Source organism: Hibiscus syriacus, unplaced genomic scaffold, assembly GCF_006381635.1.
Source record: "Hibiscus syriacus cultivar Baekdansim isolate YM2019G1 unplaced genomic scaffold, ASM638163v2 tig00117048_pilon, whole genome shotgun sequence".
In the NCBI taxonomy this organism is placed as follows: domain Eukaryota; kingdom Viridiplantae; phylum Streptophyta; class Magnoliopsida; order Malvales; family Malvaceae; genus Hibiscus; species Hibiscus syriacus.
The window spans coordinates 9108646-9115115 of NW_024063538.1; the positions used below are offsets into that span (position 1 = coordinate 9108646).

Genomic DNA, 6470 nt, shown 5'->3' on the forward strand with positions numbered 1-6470 from the left:
AATGATTATTGAATGAAATAGGCTTGAAAAATGCTCAAACTTGAGGTTTGATGATTTCTCTTTGATTCTCTCTTGATTATTAATGATTATTTTTGTTGTTATTGATCAATAGCTTCTAATCTTGTTTAAATACTCCTTGGATCACTTTTGAACGTTAGGGATAATTAGTCGAGTTAATAGAGTCGTTAGTGTTTGAAAACAATTAATAAAACAGTTGAGGAGCGTGGGGGTATCGGTACCCCCTTCATAGGGTATCAGTTCTCTGCTGTGTAAAATTCAAATATTTCGAATGTTATAAGATGAGGGTATCGGTACCCTCTGATGGGTATCGGTACCCTCTGGGGGGTATCATTACCCTCCGAGTAATCTATTATTTCTCAGAGCCAAATCTTACAAGGTGCTATCGGTACCCTCTGGGGTATCAGTACCCTCCGAGCAATCTGTTAGTTCTCGGAGCCAAATCTTACAATGGGGTATCGATACCCTCTAAGGGGTATCGGTACCATATGGGCAATCTGCCTTTTAAGGTTTGGGTTTTATTATGAAAATATTTTTGGCTCGATTAAGGGTCGAAATACTTTGTAAACTTGTTTAAGAGATTAAAACACAGTTTTACGCATGAGTAAAGATTGAAATTGACATTTGAAAAACTTGGAGTAATATTTTGATATTCGAATAGTTTGATCGAATATATATTTGAAAATGATTAGAAAATATTGGAATCCAATAACATTTAATTTGTTATATCGAAATATCAAAATGTTTTCAACACACATCGATTGCTATAGCTCCAATGCCATTTCCACGATCTCCCACCAATCTATTGCATTACCCTTTAACAGGTAGTGATGCACTCTAACTTACCCTCAGGGGTAAGATGCAACTGTCGCAAGGTACGAAGGGTCTCATAAAGCCACTGGTCAGCAGCCATAAGGTCATCGTCTTTCGAACCCAAGTAATCAATGGTTTTGTAACTGTTAAGTCTCTCAGAGAGGGACTACACAGGGTGGTGTAGGTTGAGAGGGTGGAGAGGGAGCCCTAGGGATAACCCTAATAATATGCCTCAGCGCATGCGTGAGGTTACTAAAGAATGTCGCCTCGACTATACTCACCTCCTTTGGGATGCCCATATCATCGGAGTCAAGAACGAACTTGTATTTTGTGTTTTCATCTTGAGAAAAATGAATTTCCTCACAACCCTCCTAACTATGGGCGGGATCATCAGCCATAACCTATGAGTTTTCAAGAAAGGATAAGAGTCAACATTTCCATTTCTATACTTTTAAGTGCGCTTAACATTCTAGAGGCATATATATCATAGACACCTAAGGACTCTAACTCGTGGTCCTAGGAAAGACTGGACCTGACGCTCTGATACCATTAAATGTAACACCATAATTCAACACGAACTAAATCTAGAGGATTAGAATGTTACACGGGACCACCTAAGTGGTAAACACATCTATAAATTAGAACATAATAAAACACCAAATATAATAAGTTTACAAAATATGAGAGAGCTCCCAACAATAGTCTCTAAAATATATAAGTTTCAAATTGAGTTTACGACTCAACAATTTACAAGGGTTTATGACAGTAAATGCCCACTATAATACTCGAGACATACTCTGATAGAGGATCAAGTCTGGAAATTCTGAAATATGGCAAAGAGCTCTTAGAACTGGCATCTAAGAACCTGCACGAGGAAATATATCTCGAAGGTTAAGCTCACAAGCTCAGTGCCACACAGATACACAGCTATACTACATGTATCTAGCAAATGAGCATGCTACATTCATAATTATGAATTCAAGAGTACACTCGTCACACAACATAAATAAGCATCATGTTGTATCTTGGGGTCACCTAACATCATGGAACTCACACACCTATTTGCTTACTACAAGTACCTTAGGTGAGATTTGGGTTACACAAAATTGACATCTCACTACTAACTCGGGCTAGATCCAGGTCACACAACATCGACACCTTGTTAGGCTAGTATACTCCTCTAAAGTACTTAGGACGCGTCTGGATCACAAAACATCAGCAAAATACCCAACTAGCATTTTAAGTGGTTATGCACTTGATTGGATATATCTAGATAAATTCTTCACTTATCTAGACCATCGTCATACACAAGTAACTCAGATGTCCTCATTTTCCCCAAGCATCAAACATGACATAAGTCTTATGGAATCTTACCTTATAATGATCTAATGTTATCACATAATTATTAATGTTCTCACTTTTAAGTTTATAACAAAGTTACCCCTCGAACAAAACCCTCTTTCGACTCTCTAAGAGCAAGCAAGACTTATAGCCTTAAATTTCATGGTGGTACTAATACTCAGCCCATGGTATTAATACTTATTCCCCTTAGGGTATCCATACTTCTCCAAGTATCAATACCAAAATAACCCATTGGAATTTGACATAGCCCTTAGAGCCTGTTTGGATCAAGTAAATTAGCATTCCCAGCAGACATATTTGTTTCCTGATGAAGGATATTCATGTTTGGTTGGGATATGATTCCCAAGTAAGGGTAATGTTATAATACCAACATTGTATTTTGGTATTTTATTCCTGGGAATATTATTCCCAATGAGATTCTTGGTAAGATTTCTTCTCTACTCCCTTACTTCTCCTCGTTAGCATATATTTCTCCATTGATAGTATCGATTATTGCTTTCCTGCGGAATTTATCCTCCTGCATTTGCTCTGCCAGTTGGTCAAGCCCATATTTTTCTCCATTGATGGTGTCAAATTAATGATCTTTTTGCTTGGAACCTATGTTTTCTCTTGAAGAGAACTTGGTTTCAGATTAAGTAGCCAAGAAAAGGCGTTTGTGTAATTCAAGACTACTTCCTCCATTAGGCTCAATCAAAATACCAATTCGTTCTACTTTTATCCCAAATCCTCTAAACCCTGACCAGAGGGAACAAACATAAATTAAAAAGATCAAAACCCTAAACTCTTACAATCTTCTGATTTTCTGGTGTCCAGTCCTCATTATCCGTGACAAATTAAGAATTTTCATCAATGACTTCTTCGAAGAAATATTACAAGGAGAAAATCGCTCGTCGCAAGTGTGTATACATTACTTTTTATCCAATGCTTCGTTTTATTTAAACACCGTGAAATTGGATCTTTGATGTGATGGGTTTCTTCAAATTTCGATAATTAATGGATTTGCGATGGAAGTCAATTGTGCAGAGAGGAGAAAGCGGAAGAACCAGAGCACCAAAGTACAGAGACAGAGCTAAGGAGCGAAGAGAGGATCAAAATCCAGATTATGAGCCAACTGAATTAGGTTCTTTTCATGCTGTTGCTCCTCCCGGAACCGTCGATCTTCTGTGAGATTCTTTTATTCTTAAATCCCTAATTTGATGCATGTTTTTTTAATAGATGCTATACTTTTTTTCCCATCGAAGTCGCTCTGCTTCTATAATAATTTAATTATTTTCATATAAATGTGTTTAGATCAGCTGATGCCCAAAATATATCAATATAGAAGAGCAAGTACCTCGGAGGTTGGCTTTCTGTTGTTATAATTTGAAAATATTAATAATTTTATTGGTTGGATGCGTGCAATTTATTTTCTTATCTTGATGGTGTCTGCGACATTTAGGTGATGTGGAACACACCCATCTTGTGAAAGGGCTAGATTATGCTTTGCTTAACAAAGTTAGGAGTGAGATTGATAAGAAGCCTGAAGCTGAGGAAGAAACTGATGAAAAGTCAAGGTATGTAAGTTTTCTTTGGTTTCATGCCGAAACCAATGTACAACATTTCTTAGAGTTAGTACAAAGCTCAAAGATTTGCCTTAAATTTACTATTTGCTTCTGTATTATATGCCTAATTTTTATGTCATTTTATTGGAAGGTTGTCAATTTTTTAGGCTTAAGTAGTTATTACTTATATGTAGTATGATGTTCGCTAATGTTAGATGACAGGCTATCATTATATTTAAGTTTCAATAATTTCCATTTTATCTTTTAGTTGTGCAATTAATAATCTTGTAATTGTTTTATAAGCAATTTTTTTGTTCTGACAGAAAATCAAAAGAAGCCCAGCAATTATCATTTCGAACTGCCACTGCTAAGGTGCAGTAACTTAATATTGAGTTGTGGAATAATTTTTCTAATATAGTTTACAAAAATATTCTTTTTATTGGTGTAGGGAGGTGTTTGTATTGACATCTTTTAATTTGTTTCCAGTCAGTGTATCAATGGATAGTGAAACCTCAAACTGATATGAAGACAAATGAAATGTTTCTACCTGGTCGAATGGCATTTATTTTTAACATGGTGAGAATATTAGACATTCTCACACTGTTCGTGTTATTTAAAGAGGGTTGCTATGAGAACTCCTCCATGCCTGCAATTTGACCATTTAGTGGTGTAAGTGGTCCATGTTTGCAAATATACCTGCACATTATCTATCATATGCTTGAATTGGTTTGCCATTTAGGAAGGCATGACTACCTGTGTATCAGTTTGCCATTTTCCTTATCACATAACTGTTGCACACAACAGGGTTTTGGTTCTTCGGCGGTTCAGTTGTTGCTTAAAACTTTTATGATTATTCAACTTTGAAGTAGAAACATTCACTTTATATACTTCCTTCGAAGTTACTGTACAAGTATTTGAGGTTAATTGAATAATTGTGCCAAGTTTTAGCCATGACTGCCTATACATTGTTGAATGTTATCTATTTTAATCTCATGATTCCAATTTCCTGACTGAATTTCCTTTTTGGTTTTTCCCCAGGAGGTTGGGTATTTTAATGATATTCCAACCATCCTACACAGGAGTAAAGCTAACTGTCCAGTGCCAGATGTCTACGTTTCATAATTTATTTGGGGATTTTTTATGCCAGATGGTGTTTCTGATGCTTATTATAAACTTCTTGTGTAGGAAATGGTTACTGTCAATGTTGATGGTTCTGTGCTTGATCGAATTGCTAAAATTCTGTCATATCTCCGCCTTGGGTCATCTGGGAAGGTTCTCTAGAAGAAAAAGAAGGAAAGAGATGCAAAAGGTATTTTATATCTTTAGTTGTCTATTATAATTTTAAGGCAAACTTTTTAATATGGGTTCAGTGTTGGATCAACAATTGTATCTGTTGCTTATTGCTTCTATTGTGATTAAGTTGTTTTAACAATTTATTGTGATCAAGTTAGTTTTTCTTTTTTCCTTTGTTCTTAATATATATCTTTTTATTTTGTGACTATTGTTTAATTTTTTCTCGTTATAGGGAAGATTTCATCTCTTGGTGAATATTACGAAGAAGAAAAGTCATCAAAGCCTAATTATGGAATGTCTAATGGTAAAACTGAAAGGGAAATTTTGCCTCCGCCTCCACCCCTTCCAAAGAAAAATCATCTTGATTTGAAGGAGAAGCAAAGCCCTACTATTGCTAGAGCAGAAGAGAATGATATATTTGTGTGGGGGACGGTGTTGATTATAATAGTCCCGAGAAAGATGCGGTCCCAAGCCCTCTTTCAGATGATATGGAAGAGTCCCCTCGACATAAGGAAAGAGTTTCTTACATTCCTGAACCTGCTATTCCATGGACACAACGTTCGCCTATTCACTGTTCTTCTGAAGCATTAGCTTACATCAATGTTGGAGTTGGAGATGTTTACTGCTGGCCAACGAATCTCGGATGAGTGATGGGACCGATTTTACTCTTCTCATGCTTTCTAACTGGTGCAACCCTTGCTCTCTATCATGGATCTCCTTTGGGCCGTGGTTTCGGAAAATTTGTCAGGATGCAGGAGTAACAGTTTGGGCACAGTTCCGAGTTTAGTGAAAACTTGGAAAAATACGAAGTGTATGGAAGGCTTGGACTGGACAAAGATAAAGTAAACTTTCTTAGTCCCTTATCCAAAAACAACTTTTGCATTAGTTATAATTCTTGTAAAAGAGAATCCATTGTTTTCTACTTCAGATCTTTTGCTAGCACCGGAGAAGCCTCTAATGTCTATGATGACCTTTGGCTATCCTCGAAATCTTACTACAAGCCCGTTCTTGAATGTTGCGGAGGCACAGAGCTAGCATCAAGTTACATCACAGCGAGTATGCTGCAGCCACAAGCTTTTAGAGCATTTAGCACTGCATCGATGGCAACTAGTTTTGTTATCTTGGATGAACAAGGAGTTCCCTATGTAAGAACTTAATCCGGAAGTTATAAAATGGTTATAAGTTTGCACGTATGATAAAGCCTGGTTTACCTTTGTGACAGCCGGATGATAAAGCCTGTGTTGGTGAAGTTGGTTTATTCCCTCTCTCGATTTTTTACTTGCTTTCGAGTTTACTAGAAAATCAATTAGGTCAAGAGAATGATGTGATTGACTACTCGAAACAAATTGTACATTTTCTTACTTATTTGAATTATGTTTTTGTAATATAAATTCATGAGATAAATAATAATGATAAAGTATGCATAATTAAGTATAAATATAA

At 36.3% G+C, this 6470-nt stretch overlaps 1 pseudogene; it reads left to right on the forward strand.

The window, feature by feature from the left end:
• Positions 1 to 2803: 2803 nt before the first annotated feature.
• On the forward strand, positions 2804 to 5767 carry LOC120197544 (annotated as a pseudogene).
• Positions 5768 to 6470: the final 703 nt, after the last annotated feature.